This window comes from Gracilinanus agilis, chromosome 2 (genome assembly GCF_016433145.1).
Source record: "Gracilinanus agilis isolate LMUSP501 chromosome 2, AgileGrace, whole genome shotgun sequence".
NCBI classification, from domain to species: domain Eukaryota; kingdom Metazoa; phylum Chordata; class Mammalia; order Didelphimorphia; family Didelphidae; genus Gracilinanus; species Gracilinanus agilis.
Window position 1 is genome coordinate 638,647,061 of NC_058131.1, and position 17,313 is coordinate 638,664,373.

The window sequence follows — 17,313 nt, forward strand, 5'->3', positions numbered from 1 at the left end:
GGTTGCTCAGTCCGCGATTTAGTGAGAGAGCTGTTTCACCCCTTTATAGCATGGAAATGCCCTGATTTCACGTGCCTTCCAAGCTGTGCCCTGTTGTGGGGTTCCTCCATTCGTCTGGACTTGTTTTTATGTCCCCTTGAGGAGTTTTGTGTGTTTTGGTCAGGAGAGGTTAAGCGCTGCTTTTTACTCTGCCGCCATCTTAACCCGGAACCTCCACATATAGTTTTAATCCTATCCCTTTTCATCTTCTCCAGCAAAAAAGTCTCCCAAATGACTTCTTTCCCTAACTTTTCACTTCTATCCATATAATACCTGTTATTTCCTGATGCTAAAAACATGCCCATGTCTTTTACATCATTAAAAATTGCTTAACTGATTCTATAATCCTTTTAGGCCATTATTCAGTATAGTAGAGATATTCTCTTTCCTGCCATTTTTAGTCAAAGAAGCAATATCCTTCTAACTGATCTCTCTGCCACCAGTCTCTCCCCACTCTAAAATGTCCTCCAACTAGGTGACAAAGTGACATTTCTAAAGTGTAGTCTCATTATGTCATTCTCTAAATGCTCCCTCTTAACTCCAGCATTAAATATATATTCCTTGATTTGACATTTAAAGCTCTCCATAACCTGTCCCCTTCCTACCTTTCCAGCCTTCTTAACGCTTTTTTTTCTTTACACATTCTACATCCTAGCAACACTGACCTACTTACAGTTCACCCACCAGGACATTCTATCTCCTGTCCCCAAGCCTTTGCCTTCTTTGTCCTGCATGCCTCAAGTGTCTTTTATTCTCACTTTTACCATTTAATTTCCTTGACTTCCTTCAAAACTTCTAGACAAATCATGTCTCCCCCATGAATTCTTTCCAAGTTTTCCAATCCTCTCAGAGTCCTTTCCATCTACACTGTAAATATATTTCATCCATCTAGTTGTTTGCATGTTGTTCCTCTCATTAGAATGTGAGCTTCTTGAAGGCAGATACTGTATATTTGCCTCTCTCTCCCCAAAGAAATTATTCTTTCACATTCATGAGAATCAAATCTAGAAGAGAACTTTTCCCTGTTGCTTCTTCTACTTCTTGAAGGACAAAATTATCATTAACAAAATTTAAGATGTGGTTAGGTTTGTCATATTGTCATTATATCACAGCTGTTTCCAAATTCTCTGGTTGGTACCTGTGATGTCTGCCACCATAATTGAGGTTTGATTTGTTTGAGCCTTCTGGTAGAAGGCTGCTCTTTCCCTCTCTTATTCCAATGTTTGTAGATAAATGGTAATGCCCAAACTCTCAATATATAGGCATGTCTGAATGCTAAGATCCAGTTACTATAGCACATCCTGAGAAACTTCACCTAAAGTTAATTCTATAAGCTATAGATAAAGAAAAGCTATAATTCATAAATATCAGCATGTATTTGGGTGAATTACTTGGAATGAGCAATACTTTTGATATTATCTCATTTTATGACAGATTGTACATATGAGTTCCAGACAAGAGACTGACTTAGAATGTTTGACCTTGCCTAGGTGAAATAAGATTGAGATGATTTGCCTATTTTTAGTTATTTCTTTGTCAGTTGAGTATTGAGGTTTACGCTATCTGCAGTTCTCTTTGTTGTATTTTTAATTTGTTGATTTATGTACAAAAAATTGCAACACTGAATAGTTTCCAGTAGCTACTAGACACATTGCATTAGTTGTTGGTGGAAGGGAAAAGAGCATTTCAAGGATTATTCAAGACCACAGTGAAATGATCAGTCACAGCAGAACTCAAAGTAAAATGGTTAAAAATTAAAACTGATGCCAGGAACTGACAGACTATTGTTGTGAACCTGCCGAATTAATCCTCAGAAAACTAGAAAAGACCATCAAAGTGTCCCGGAAGCTGGAGAGACTATGATTTATTTTTCTATAAGGCATGAGAAGTTTATATAAATTAAAAAAAACAGTAAGAAATCCACTAACAAAACCAATGGCTAACTCTTTTTATGAAGAAAAAATTTTGTTGAAGTCAGACAACATAAAGACTAGAGTATTTAAGATGGGAATAGAGGGTCATTTTTATGGAAGAAACTTTTATTCAATCCAATACTAAAACCATTGTGAGAAGTTCTGGTGAGCCTATAAAATCTGTCATCTTTGTCATACTGCAAAATCTTTCTCTTTCCTCCTTAAATGTCTTGGAGATTTATTTATATTTCCAATGGGCCTAGATATCTTGTATACATTAAGGAAATTATGAGCTCTGATTAATGTATTTATATATTAAGAAATGGAATTACTATTGAATTATAAAAATTCCCAAGTGGAGACAAAATACTATAGCATGAACTTGTACTATTACAAATAAATAACAGTTAAATTTATCAAAGAGATGGAGATAAACATGCTTCAAAGGGCTGGGGACTCACTTGATTTAAACCCCATTAAAAATCTGTGGGCTATGGCCCATAAATATTAGACTTGGAAATTAACAATTTATTAATGTACTTAATATCCAATATGATAAAAAGTGGTTTTGTGATTACAAATTAAATAATATGCCAACATTTTGTAAACAAAATAACAAACATACTTTTGAAGCTAAAATCTGAGGCTACATGTTTTCATGAGCAGAAAAGAAGTAGAAAATTTGTGCCATTAATATTAGAAAATGACAAAGTCTCTATATTCTGTTTTGTCACATGCTAGATAGACTAGGATAAAGAAAAGAACCATGAATTAGGAGTCAGGAGAGATATAAGCTCCTGTTCCGTCTATACCCTCTGGCAAATCATATCAATTGTGTGGGTTTTATTGATTTTTATCGGCCTCTCTAAATCACTTATCTAATAAAAGGACTAGATGATAATTTAGTACACTGGAAAACACAATGAGTTTTGAGTCACATCCAGATCCACATTCTGGTTGTACTGTGTGTTGCTGTAGATGTCGCATTCTTAGCTTTCTCACCTGTCAAATGAAGAGTATTGCATAATAGTCTTCATTTAGGGGGTACTGATATAAAAGTTTAATGCTCCTAAATATTGTACCTTTGATATAGTCTTTAATTTATTTTACATTACTAGCATTTTCTCCATTACTTTCTTAAATCTAGATAGACATCAAAATAATCAATTTGTAGCATTGTTGATTTCCAAGGCAAAATGCTCACACTGAATATTTAACAAACAGCTCCAGTAAATGGTTTAAAGCTGCCTCTGTTAGACCTTTGTCTCTAATGCCCCTCTGTCTAGTTCTAACATTCTTTGATCCTATGATCTCTAAAGTCTTTTCTAGTTTTAAAAGACTAGGATTCTGTATTAATTGGGGAACTGTCTTAATCTGTTTTTTTCTTTTGTAGGTTAAAAGTAATAGGAGAGAGACAGAAACATAGACAGATAGAGTCCATTACATAGAGATAAGAGATTAAGAAAGAATCAATGTGAAAAAGACAAAGGGAGAAGGGGAGAGAAAGGAGAGGAGTAAATGGAGGAGAGACAGAGACAGAGACTATATATACGAGTTAGACCTGGGGACACAAATGCAGGCAAAACAACCCTTGCCCTTGGGAAGGTCACATTTAAGTAGATGGAGACAACACATCATGGGGTGCTATGAAAGAGGGAGATGGATTGAAATGACAATCAAAATCTAGCCTATAAGAGCCATGGGACCCAGAGGCAAAGTCTAGACAACCAGCCATGCACTTTGGGAGGTAACCATACACACCTGGTGGCAATAAGGATGAGGATATTTCATTTTTTATGAAATGGGCATGGAAAGAACCAGCTGCATAAGGCTTTAATCATTAACAAGTAATAAAGGTACCAGATCTTCCTCTCCCTTGCCAATACTGAGTTCACTAGTGGGTAATGAGTTCCAGTTAATGGTTTCTAACCCTTTTGCATACGAAATCTATTCAATATTTTGGAAACCAGATGCAGCCTTCAGAAAGCTGGTTTCATTACCCTAATATCATCATGAACACATGGACCAAAAATGTACCTGGCCCCAAACAAGAAACAACTTTACCCAATAAACCCCATGGAATTAGGAATCAGATATATGGCCTCTGTATTAGTAGGTCCCATGGGTTATTTTCTTTAGGGTGATCTGGTTTCGCATGTTCCCCTTATATGGAAATGCATTAAGAAACAGAAAACGATATAGGCAAATTATGGTAACCATCCTGCTGTTCCCCAAATTGAAAACAAACTTGACTAATCACTGTGATTAATTGACAACCGTGGTTGTCATGCTAAAACCATAACAGCTAATGCTCTATCATCTTCCTTGAAAAATGTAGCTGAAACATATTCTTCTGCATGAAACCTTTTAAAATTTCCCTCTCCTAGGTTGTTTTTTCCCAAATTACCTTTCGTTTAATTATTTATTATATATTTTGATTTATTAATTTTCTATGTATGCTATGTATATCTAGCTATACATACAAACACACAAACATACTTTTCACTCTCACCTAAGAAAGGTAATATGTAAGCTAATTGTGAGTAGTGATTATTTCTTTCTTTGTACTTGAATCCTCTACATCTAACATAGTGCCTGACATGTAGTAAGTACTTAATAAAATTATTTTGATGTTTATCGCCTCCTAGAGTGAATAATCAGTTTTGGGTGTGTGTGTGGAACAAAATGTGGCTAATAGGGAATTAAAACCTAAGTTAAATAGAAAGGTAGGAAGAGAGTACCTGTAAGCTATACTTGATTAATTCACTTCACTAGATCTGGATGAACTATATTTCCCAGGTTACTGAAACAATGGTGGTTTGTGGTCACTCAGTCACTGAATATGGAAAATTTGGGGGTATGGGAGAATTGAAAACATAGAAAGAAAAATACTCTGATTTTTTTAAAGGGAAGAGACTGGAGCTCAAGAACTATTTGGTTCAGCAAATATTATTTTGATCTGGACAAATTCAAGAACACATTAATAAAGAACAATTAGTGAACAATTTAAAAAGGAACCAGGGATCACAGTGAGCAAGTATTGCTTCATCAAGATCAAATCTTGTCACATTATCCTAGTTTCTCTTTTGATTAAGATTTCTAGACTAGTAAGTTAAGAGAATGATGAAGATACTATTACCTGGATTTGGACATTTAATATAGTCTCTCATGCCAATGCAGTGGATGGGATGGAAATGTCCTTAGGCAGATTCTGAAATGGTTGAATGATTAAGCCCACAGAATAGTCATTTATGGTTCATGTCAGTCGAGTAGAGTACATTAGGAATTAGTGATTAGTCATGTATATTTTTAACACTGATTTAGATAAAGGTACAAAAAAGGGCATGTTTTAAAAAGTTATAAATGTAACAAAAACCAAGAGGACTACTCAACTTATTAGATTAAAGAATCAGAACCTCCCCCAAAACTTGAGAATTTGCAATGTTGAGCTAAATCTACCAAAATTACAATTTAATAGAGATAAGTTAAAAGTCTTATACTTAGGTCCACAAAAAAGATGGGAAAAGCATAGCTAAGGAGTAGTACCTCAGGAAAAATAAATCTGAAGATTTCAGGGGATTTAAAACTCAGTGTGGGTCAACAATATAATGATGACTACCCGAAAAAAAAAGGTTATATGATATTAGGTTACATCAAAAAAGGGACAGTGTAAAGAGTGTAAGAGGGTTAGTGTATAAGCCTGGCAAAAGACCCAGAGCCCCTACCCAAGCTCAAGGTGAGGTTATAAGACCCAGAATAAGGCAGTTTACAATGTGACTCAACTGATCAAGCCCAGAGAGAGGCCCAAAGCCTCTGACCAAGCCTCATGCTATACCCTTAGCCTAAGCACAGGATAGTTCACTTTGCTCTGAGCTCTGTAAGTCATTAGCAGTGCCAGGGGATAAGTGAATCAGCAATGGGAGGTACCTTTCAGAATTCCCAGATTACAGGTCATCATATACCACCTTGGAAGAGCTGAAACTTCCAAAACTCCAGAACTAGAACTAAGTTTAATAGAATGCCTTCTCTACCCTGAGAACAGAGCCCACCTTTAAGATGAAAGTAAAAGTTAAAAAAAAAGACTGGGAAAATGAACAAACATTAAAAAAAAAAACCTTCTAACCCATAGTAAAATTTTATGGAGACAAAGAAAAGTAAGAATAGACTCAGAAGGGGACAGTGAAAACAAAACAGCTACACATGAAACTTCAAAAAAAAGTATGAATTGGTTGCAGGTTCAGGAATAGCTTAAAAAGAATTTTAAAAATCAGGTAAGAGAGGCAAAAGAAAAATGGGGAAACAATGCAAAATGAAAATAGCAGCTTTAAAAGCAGAATTGGTCATATAGAAAAAAGATTCAAAAAAGAAAAAAATTCAAAAGCTCACAGAAGAAAAACATTCCTTAAAAATTAGATTTGGGCAGCTAGAAACTAATGACTTTATGAAACATCAAGAAACAATAAAACAAAATCAAAAGAATGGAAACACAGAAGAAAACATGAACTATTTCATTGACAAAACAACTGACCTGGAAAACAGATTCAGGAGAGACAATTTAAGAATTATTGGACTACCAGAAAGCATGATAAAAAAAAAGCTTAGACATTATATTGCAAGAAATTATAAAAAAAATCCTCTCATCATATGGGTATATGATGTGGGGTTTAGGATTTAACACAATTACAAACCATTTTTTACCAAGTAAAGTCATATCTAGACAACTACTAATTGCTCTTGGGAAGGGTGAGCTAATATAATGAAATGACAATTCTACCTAAATTATTTTACTTATTCAGTACCATACCAGTCTAACTACCAAAAAATTATTTTATGGAACTAGAAAAAATGATAACACAATTGGTCAGAAAAAAGGTCAAGAATATCAAGGGAATTAATTTTTTTAAAGTGAACTATAAAGCAGTAATCATCAAAACAGTTTGATACTAAGAAATAAAATGGTGGATCAATGGAATAGATTAGAAACATAATATATAGGGGTATATTACCTCAGCAATCTAGTAGTCAATAAATGGAAAGACTCCAGATTTTAGGATAAGAATTCACTATTTAACAAAAGTTGCTAGGAAAATTGGAAAATAATAAAACAGAAACAAGTTGTATTCTAATAGCTTACATCCTATAACAAGATAAGGTTAAAATGAATATATAATTTAAATATAAAGAATGATACCATAAGTAAATTAGGAGCACATAGAATGGTTTACCTGTCATATGAATGGAAAAGGTAAGAAATCTTGACCAAATAGGAGAGAGAATTATAAAATGTAAAATGAATAATTTTGATTATATTAAATTTAAAAGCTTCTGTACAAACAAAACCAATGTAACCAAGATTAGAAGGAAAACAACAAATTGGGGAAAATTTTTAGAGCAAATTTTTCATTAGAGGTCTAATCTCTCAAATTTATAGACAGCTAAGTCAAACTTATAAATAGAAGCCATTCCCCAGTTGGCAAATGCTTAAAGGATATGAATAAGCAATTTCCAGATAAAAAAATCAAAGCTACCAATTATAAAAAACATTCCAATTCCCTGTTGATTAGGTGAATGCAAATTAAAACAATACTGAGGTACCACTTCACACTTATCAGATTGGACAATATGATAGTAAAGAAAAATGTTAAGTGTTGGAGGAGATGTGACAAAATTGGGACACTAATGCATTGTTGGTAGAGTTGTGAACTGATCCAAACATTTTGGAGAGCAATTTGGAACTATGTCTAAAGGGCTATAAAATTTTGCAAATCCTTAGATTCTATAATCCCACTTCTGGATCTATATATCAAACAGATCATAAAAAAGAGGAAAGGACTTACTTGTGCAAAAAATATTTATGACAGTTCTTTTCATGGTGTTGAAGAATTGGAAATTGAGGGGATGTGCATTAATTCGGTGATGACTGAACAAATTGTGGTATAGATTGATGATGGAATACTATTGTGCTATAGAAATGAAAAGCAGAATGACTTCAGAAAAAAAACTGGAAAGATCTACATGAGTTGATGCAGAGAGAAATAAACAAAACCAAGAGAACATTGTACATAGCAAAAGCAATATTGTACAATGATCAATTGTAAAAGACTTAGCTACTTTCAGCAGCACAATGATCTGGGATAATTCTGAAGGATTTATGACAAAGAATGTTGTTTACCTCCAGAGGAAAAAAACTGTTGAAGTCAGATGGAGATCAGAGCATACTATTTCATGTTAATTAATTAATTATTTTATTTTGGCTTTGGGGATGTATATGAGTATTCTCTTAAAACAAAGACCATTATGGAAATATGTTTTACATGATAATACATATATAATCCAGATTAAATTGCTTACCATTTCCAAGAGGAGGGAAGAAAGAGAAGGAGGGAGACAATTTGGATCTTATAATTTTGGAAAATGTATGTTGAAAATAGTTATTACAAGTAATTAGGAAAATACAATCTCTTAGAGTAGCCAAAAATATACATTTCTTGATAGAAGGAAAATATTAGTTTTTTTTTTAAATTTTGCATATCCAAAAAATAACATAGTTCCTTGTTTATATTAGGAATATCATATATCATTTACCCTTAATGTAAATTATATACATTTCTGAGTGTTGATGTATTATAATATTGCCTCCTTTTACATTATTTTTGTTAAATTTTATTTAAAATTTTTAAAATCTTCAACAAAAGGGTGGTATATTACACATGCAGGATATTATAGGATGGATTTTGTTCCAACAAGATGAATCTCTAAGTTCCTTTCCACTCTGAGATTCTGTCATTTATTCCTAAGTGTAAATGATTTCAGTGTATTTCTGCTTTTGGGAAATTTCAGTGTTCCCAGAGATCGGTTGTCACAACTGTATCTTATAATTCATTTGATTTTTTTTCTTTTTTGATTAGATCAAGTCAGGAATAATTGGGCATTTGTGTGACTAGATACTGTATGTCATTTTGTAAGAATCAGTGATATTTTGGTAAGCTTAGAGTCAAACTAAATAATTATTTGCACTTGACTAGAGTCTTCTGTTTATACCCAAGCAAGTGGGCTTATCTACATGGCAGTTTTCAAAATATGTAGAACATAAATAGGCGATATATTTGTTTTTGTTGATTATCAATATGCTTTTTCAAAGGAATCATTTTCTTACATGTAATTGATAAAACAAATAAAAAAGGGAGAGGCAAAAACAAAACAATAATCATTTCTCAAAGAAATTTTTAAAATTAAAATATGTTCTTTACCACTTAATCTAAAGCTAAGTCCCAATGCTTCAATTATTCTATAAAATAAATTTTAAAAATATAGTGTTTGGTTTGGATAACTTCTCATACTTCATCCTTTAATAGTACATCTTTTTGTTATTTATTTATTTATTTGTTTATTTAATATTTTATTTTTTAGAAAAATTTTCCATGGTTACATGATTCATGTTTTTACTTTCCCCTTCGCCCCCCTTTATGCCCCCCCTCATAGCCAACGTGCATTTCCACTGGTTTTAACATGTGCCATCAATCAAGACTTATTTCCATATTATTGATAGTTGCATTGGTGTGGTAGTTTCGAGTCTACATCCCCAATCATGTCTGCATCAACCCATGTGTTCAAGTTCTGTGTTTCCTCTCCTGCAGTCCTTCCTCTGAATGTGGGTAGCATCTTTACCATAAATCTCTCAGAGCTGTCCTGTATCACTGCAGTGCTGCTGGTACAGGAGCCCATTACATTTGATTTTACCATAGTATATCAGTCTCTGTGTACAATGTTCTTCTGGCTCTGCTGAAGGGAGTAAGTCTTTGAGTTTTAAATGCTAAAAAGTCAATTCAAGGAGACTAGATTGGAATAAGTCAGAGTATAGAATTGACTAGACATAGTTAGGAATTTGGTTTTGAACTGTTCTTAAATAATCAGAATTAACATAATTCCTTCAAGTTCTAGAACTTTTGAAGATCCTCTCATACTAATCATCTGTTACCCCTCACTAGCCGCATAGGAGATATATAAAGGTAGAAATATATTTGAAGCCAGAGAACTAAGGTCAGCAACCATTTACTGCTTGGGTAATGTTGGGATAGACCCTTCACTTTTCTAGGTTTCCATTTCTCCATTTGTTAGAATGAAGGGATTAGTCTAGAACTAGATCAAAAGTATCATTTGTGGGTAAAATGCTCTTGAATGTACCCAAACCTAATTAATATGTAATTGGAAAATACTTGAAAAAATATATACAAATACAATTGAACATAGATAAGGAAAGTATGTAGTTCTCTAAGTTAATATGAAGCCCACAAGGATATCCATGAATGGGATTAGTGCCTTGTCTTTCTATTTAAATTTGTCACCACTGATCTAGATTATCTCTAAGGCTTCCTCCAACTCTAGATTTTATGAGCTGAGCAGACTAAACATCCCAGTGAGGGGTGTTCCAGAGTAGGGATTAAACCTGGATAGAATTCTGTCAAAAACAGGAGAAAGGGGGGCAGCTGGGAGCTCAGTGGATTGAGAGTCAGGCCTAGAGATGGGAGGTCCTAGGTTCAAATCCGGCCTCAGACACTTCCCAGCTGTGTGACCCTGGGCAAGTCACTTGACCCCCATTGCCTACCCTTACCACTCTTCCACCTATAAGTCAATACATAGAAGTTAAAGGGTTTAAAAAAAATTTAAAAAAAAAACAGGAGAAAGGAGAAGGGGAGCAAGGGTTGAATTTCATATCTCTTGATTTAGGTTCTTTTTTTTTCTTTTCAGGCTAAATCCTTCTTTCCGAGCAGACCCTCTCCTTAAATGCCTATATTCTCTTCCTTTACAAAAATTACTCTATTTTCTCCCTTGGTAATATTCCTCTGTTTGACTCTCTATTTTCTCATTGGAAATATTTCTTTATACTAAATAATCTTTTTTTAAGACCAGGCTAGTTATCCTGCACCAATCACTATCTACTCAAAACCCTCAGCCTGGTAATCTCTGCTTTAACATCACCTCAGTCAGGGCATACCACCCCTAAGCAAGCCCACACATGCAACTCTGAAATAGTTTTCTCAGGCAAATCATCAGAATAGAGTTTAAGAAATAAAAGAAGCCCTGGGTAATGAACCTTGTATACTCTTATATTTCTCTCCAGAAATACCCCTTCTCCAAGCTTTATGAAAGCACTATCAAATATACTATCTAATTCTTTTTATTTCTATATGTCAGGCGACGTCTTAAAAAATCTAGATTTCTGTACAAATTCATTGTATTCATCACTGAGAGGACAAGACCTGCCAAGAGTGGCATTAGTTCCAAAAACTTGGTAGCTTGCCAGCTATCTTGGGTAGGTGCTGCTCTCCCCCTGGAACAACTTGAAAAGGCTTATAAGTAGGAAACATTGGTTTTGTAGGTTTCCAAATAAATATTTTGGCTCCCCCCCACCCCACTACCAGCCTCAGCCCAGAATTGAATTTTTCCTCTTTGTCTTATAATACTGCTCTGGTAGTCTCTTATAGTTTATGTTCCAATTTTTGGGTACCACATTTTTTGTGTATATGTTGTAGCCCCCTGCTGGATACTAATCTACACTTCCATATTTAAAGTTTACATATATATATATATATATAGTCATAAAAGCACCTAGTGTATATACATATACATATACATATACACTAGGTGCTTTTATGACAAGATTTAAAAGCTGAAGGGACTTTGAGTCTTGGAATCATAGAGTTAGAGACAGAAGTGACAGATTATTTAGTTTATCTTCCTTTTACAGATGAGCAAACTTAAGGCTAAAAAGGTAAAATGACTTGTCTGAGGTTACATGGATGACAAGAAATGGGATTTGAACCAAGAGTCTATCTGCCTTGCCTATCTGAGCCCCAAGTACAGTGATATGCACAGGATTGTTGGTGTTATTTTTTATCATGAGAGTTAGATTGTGGTTTGGAATAATAAAGAATTTCTACATAATTGTTACTATTGTAACATCCAACTCTAAGTGACCCCTCTTGGGGGTTTTCTTGGCAAAGATCCTGGAGTGGTTTTAAAGATGAGGAAACTGAGACCAACTGAGTTAAGTGACTTGCCCAAGGTCACACAACTAGTAAATGTCTGAGGACAGATTTGAACTCATGAAGATGAGTCTTCCTGACTCCAGACCCAGCACTCTGTCCACTGTACCACCAAACCTAGTTTACATATGGTAGGCCCCTAAAAAAGTGAATTAAATTGAGCATTTATGAGAAAATATACTATCTCTGTCCACAAGCCAACTCCACATTCTCTTCTACTACCCCAATTCACATATAAATAGAATTTTGTACAAACTCTTAATATGGAATAAAATTTTACCACAGAGGCCATATAGTCCAGTCCTTCCCTAAAGCATGAACCATTGCTATTACAGCCTTGAAAAATGGTCAAAGAACTTTTCTTTGAAGACTTCCAGTAATTAAGAAATCACTACCTCTCTAAATAGCTATTTCCACTTTTGGACAATTTAATCATACAGAAGTTTTAAACATCAATTGTTCCTAGTTATGTTCTCTTCAGCTATAAAAAATAAGTTCCTGCCATCTTCCATATGCAACCCTCCCAATATTTGAAGAAAATGATCATTCTCCCCACCCCCAACACACAAGCCTTCTCTTCTTCTGGCTATATATCCTTAGTCTTTTCAAAAGACCACGTGATTATAGATTTAGGGCCAGGGAAGACTTTATGTCAACACCCTTATTTTATATCTGAAGTCCAGGGAAATTAAATAATTTCCCCTAAGTCACATGGGTAGTAAATGAAAGAGCCAGGATTTCAACATAACACTTTTGACTCCAAATTCAGAGTTCTTTCTTACCGTACTACTAGGAGATTCCTTATTAATTCTGGTTTCAACTCCCCTATTCTTAATGATATTCTTTATCTATCAAGTCGTTGTTTGGTTGCTTAAATAAGTTTTTAAGAGGACTCTCTAAATTTCAAGGTATTGTCCAGTTTTCCACTGAGCCATAAAAAAACAGACTTCTCTGGTATGAACTTTCAGCATCCCAATGGCTCTGCTCAAGTTTATTTTGGTTCTAAAATGTTCCAAAAAGAATATAATCCACTCTTTGGCTAAGACTAGAACTGGAGAAGGTTGTGTGGAAATAGGCTTCAACTTTTATCTGAGCCAACACTGAGTGACCACAGGCAGAGATTCCTACAAATGCCCAGGTCAACTGATGTAACTGCAGAGGATGAAGTGGTAGTTTTTCTATGGTTTTCTATAATCTTTAAAAGAGAAGTTGAAATAAATAGGATTCCCCCTCACCTTCCCCTACCCCCAAAAGTGAAGGAAATAGGGAGACAAGATGGCAAGATGGCAAGAACTAAGAACCATAGAAATGAAATGTTTTCTTTTAGTGAACCCAGATCTTCAAGGTCAAAGCCATGAGTTAGGTTTCAATCTGTGTGCCATAAGGGAAGGCATTTCATCTATGTGATTTTCGCTTCCTCACCTGTAAAAGGAAAGAGTTGGACAAAATAGCTTCTAAGTCTCCTTCCAAACCTAGTTCTATGATATTATTTTATATTAATAGTCTAAATTTATCTAGCACTTTATATTTTGTAAAATGCTTCTCTCACAGCAATTCTATGAAGTAAGTGGTCAGGGAAGGACCTAGTTAGCATTTCAACTTTATAGCTAAAATCAGTGGTGACTCAGAGAAGTGGAAGCACCTTCCCCAAGATCACAAGGCTGCTAAGTGGCAGAGCTGGTACTGGCATACAGTGTTTTTTGAACATCTCAAATCTAGGTCTCTTTCCACAATATATTGACATCTTGTCTCAGGCCACCAGCTCAGATTGTTCAACCATGAACATTCAGAACATGCATTAGTGATGTCATGTGGGTTTGATGAGTCATTACTGTAAAAAAATTAATAAAATGCATCTAACATATGGAATGTTGACAAATAACATTTTCTGACATTTATTTTAACTGAATAGTTTAATGATAATGTTCTATTATCACAGCTTCTTTACTTTTATGGAAATTTGGTGGCCCTGACTATCTCCCAAGATTGGTAATGGGTTTATAAATCTTTCATTTGTACAATACCTATTCTGATTGTAGGTTGAGAAAAAGGAAAAGAATGGGAAGGGAAGAAAAATGGAAAGGGAAATTGAAAGGAAAAGGAATAGAAGAAAGGAAAGAAAAGAAAAAAAGAAAAAGAGAAGGAAAAGAAAACAATAACAACAAAAAGAAAAATCAGGATCTCTCAGTAAGTGACCTGTGTCTCCTAAGCACTCTTATCTCTGCTTCCTATTAGCCAAAAAGAGGTTAGGAAATTAATATGAATATTCAAGTCTTTACTGTTTGAACTGGAGGCTCATATAGAATTTCAGGAACTTTGCGTTCCCAGGAAGGAGGCTGGCATAGTAGAATGAACATAAAATGGAAGGTGCCAATCCCACTTCAGATTATTGAAGGAAAAGACTCTGAGAAAAAGTCTAAATGAGAGAAGCTAGCAGTGTTCATGCTCCTTTCTCCAGCTTGCCACACTAGAGACTTTGGAGAGCTTTCCTTTGAATGAGATCTAGGATTCTCTTTTTCGGTTGGGCTGAGTTATCTTACTCCCAATAGAATTCCTTCATTTTTTATCATCTAGTATATATTCTCTTACATATATCTTCTCTGATTTCTGTTTTGTTATCTATGATTTAGATAAATGGGTTTTTTTTTAAAACCCTTACCTTCCATCTTGGAGTCAATACTGTGTATTGGATCCAAGGCAGAAGAGTGGTAAGGGTAGACAATGGGGGTCAAGTGACTTGCCCAGGGTCACACAGCTGGGAAGTGTCTGAAGCCAGATTTGAACCTAGGACCTCCCGTCTCTACTGTGGGCTACTGTGATTATTATGTTTATTTATTGTGAAACTTATGTAGTGAGAAATAGGTCAAGCATTGGATACTGGATATAAAACTTCGGGTCCAATTCCCCTAATTAATTAGCAGGGATCAGAACCTGAAAATCACATCCCCTAAACCCATGTTGGCAAACACATGACATGTGTGCCTCCACATGCCAGAGGGGGCTACTCTGTTACCCCTCTCCGCAGTGCCTAAGGACATTTCTCACATCGCCCACCCCTTTGCCCAGTAGCCTAATGCAAGCACTTCTCTCCCCTTTCTGGGGTAATGCCTGGGGTGGGGGGGTCCCCCGGTAGCTTGAAGGTGCAACTTGGGCATGAGATCTCTAAAAGGTTTGCCAAAACTGCCCTCCATTAATAATATTAAGGGGGCAGATAGATACAATTCTAGTCTAGTACTCTTCTCTTTAAGTAGAGCAAAATGACCTTACTTTTGGCCTCAACCTCCTCATTCTCTTCCTGGCAGGAATTAAAATCTCTCTTTAAGAAGATGCTTTGGAGTTATACAATGAAAACCCAATGTTACATACAGAGGGGAGAGCCTTTGGTATACTTTAAGGTCAAGAATTTAAACTTATATTCCCAACATATAAATATTATAATATAAATATTTTAGGTTGATTAAAATTTTATTAAGGGGCAGCTGGGTAGCTCAGTGGATTGAGAGTCAGGCCTAGAGATGGGAGATCCCAGGTTCAAATCTGACCTCAGACACTTCCCAGCTGTGTGACCCTGGGCAAGTCACTTGACCCCCATTGCCCACCCTTACTACTCTTCCACTTAGGAGCCAATACACAGAAGTTAAGGGTTTTAAAAAAAAGTTTAAAAATTTTATGAAGCTCCTACTCTGTGCCTCTATACTGTGTTAGGCTTTTCAGGTAACAAAGTGATGTTTTTATAACAGCTCTATGATACAGATAGAGCAGAAGTTCTTTAATCCCCATTTTTGTTTTTGTCACAGGCTTATGATTTCCTATGTGTAAAGGTGAACAAACTATTGTCTGCTGCCTACTGGCCAGTCTTTAAACTTTTCTTTGAACAACAGACCAAAAATGGTTTATATATTATAAAATAAACCTCTTTTGCATTTAAAAATGTTAAAACCAAATTTGGTGATGGGGGGAGATTTTACTTTCAACTATAATTTGAAGCCCCCTAGTTTAGGAAACTCCAAGGAAATTAAATCTCTCTACTAATGTAGATCAGTGTTCTGCCTTTCTATCCCTGTTTTTCTCATGAAGAAACCAAGGCACAGAAAATTCAATGGTGTCCACAGTTTACAGGGAGGAGACAAAAATGTAGATAATACCAGTCCTCTTGGAACTATCTATTAAGGGCATATGATACTTGCATAAATTAAATTTAACAACTATTTAAGCACTACTTATGTTTGAGGTAATATGCTCACACAAGAATGAAAAATGGTTTAGCTCCTGCCCTCAAGATGCTTACATTATAATTTTTGAAAGGGTGGCAGGGTAGAGTGGATAAGGTTAGACATGTAACTATGACACATAATGTAAGCTATAATAATGAATGAGTTGAGAAGAAGTCAAAGAAATAAGATGAGAGTAAAGAAATGCCTTTTTCTTCTAGCTTGTGGGGGGTAACATATAGAGGCTGTGTGATCCTGGGCATATCCATCTGTCAGGGGCTCTAGGAAGCTCTCAGAGATTAACGATCGTGGTGGACCTGATCTGTATTGGTGGATGGAGTTTTTCACCAGAGCAGAAAGCTCCCTATATTAGAAAAATAACAGATCTGGTATTTTTATAGGCAGATATATGTGTATCTGTATATGTGTATTCACACAGGCCCTTTTTAAAGTTTTAATGTAGTTTTAAAGTTATTAAAAATAACACAACACTAAGATTTTTGGAAAATTCTGTATATATTACACATACATAAAACAAATATATGTACAAACATATAAAAAGTTTGTGGAATATATGCAAAAGTATATCTATGTTATGCTACTCTTTGATCTTAAGTTGCAGAGAAGATGCCAAGTTGCCCTGGTAAAAGCGAGTTTACCAGGAGGTTCCTACTCTAAATTCAACATAGATATACACAAATGTGTATGAACATGAATACGGAAACACATATACGTGTGTATGTATAATATCCACATGTTTACACATATTTACATACATAATATTTGTCTCTAATTCTATCTCTCTTTGTCTATCTCTCTGTAGCTCTAACTTCATCTCTTTCTATCTGTTTCTATCTCTAGCTCTGTCTCCATATCTAGCTGTAATGCTATTTCTCTTTTTCTAACTCTTATCTCTCTCTATCCCCTCTTTCTCTTTTATCCTTGTCTTCATTCTCATCATCTTTGTCTTCCTCCTTTCTTTCTTCTCCTCCTTCTTCTCTTTCTCCTTCTCCTCTTTCTCCTTATTTTTCTCCTCCTCCTCTTCTTCCCCTCTCCCTCTTTCTCTTTTGTAGTATAAATGGGAACTCAAAATATCATTTCTAA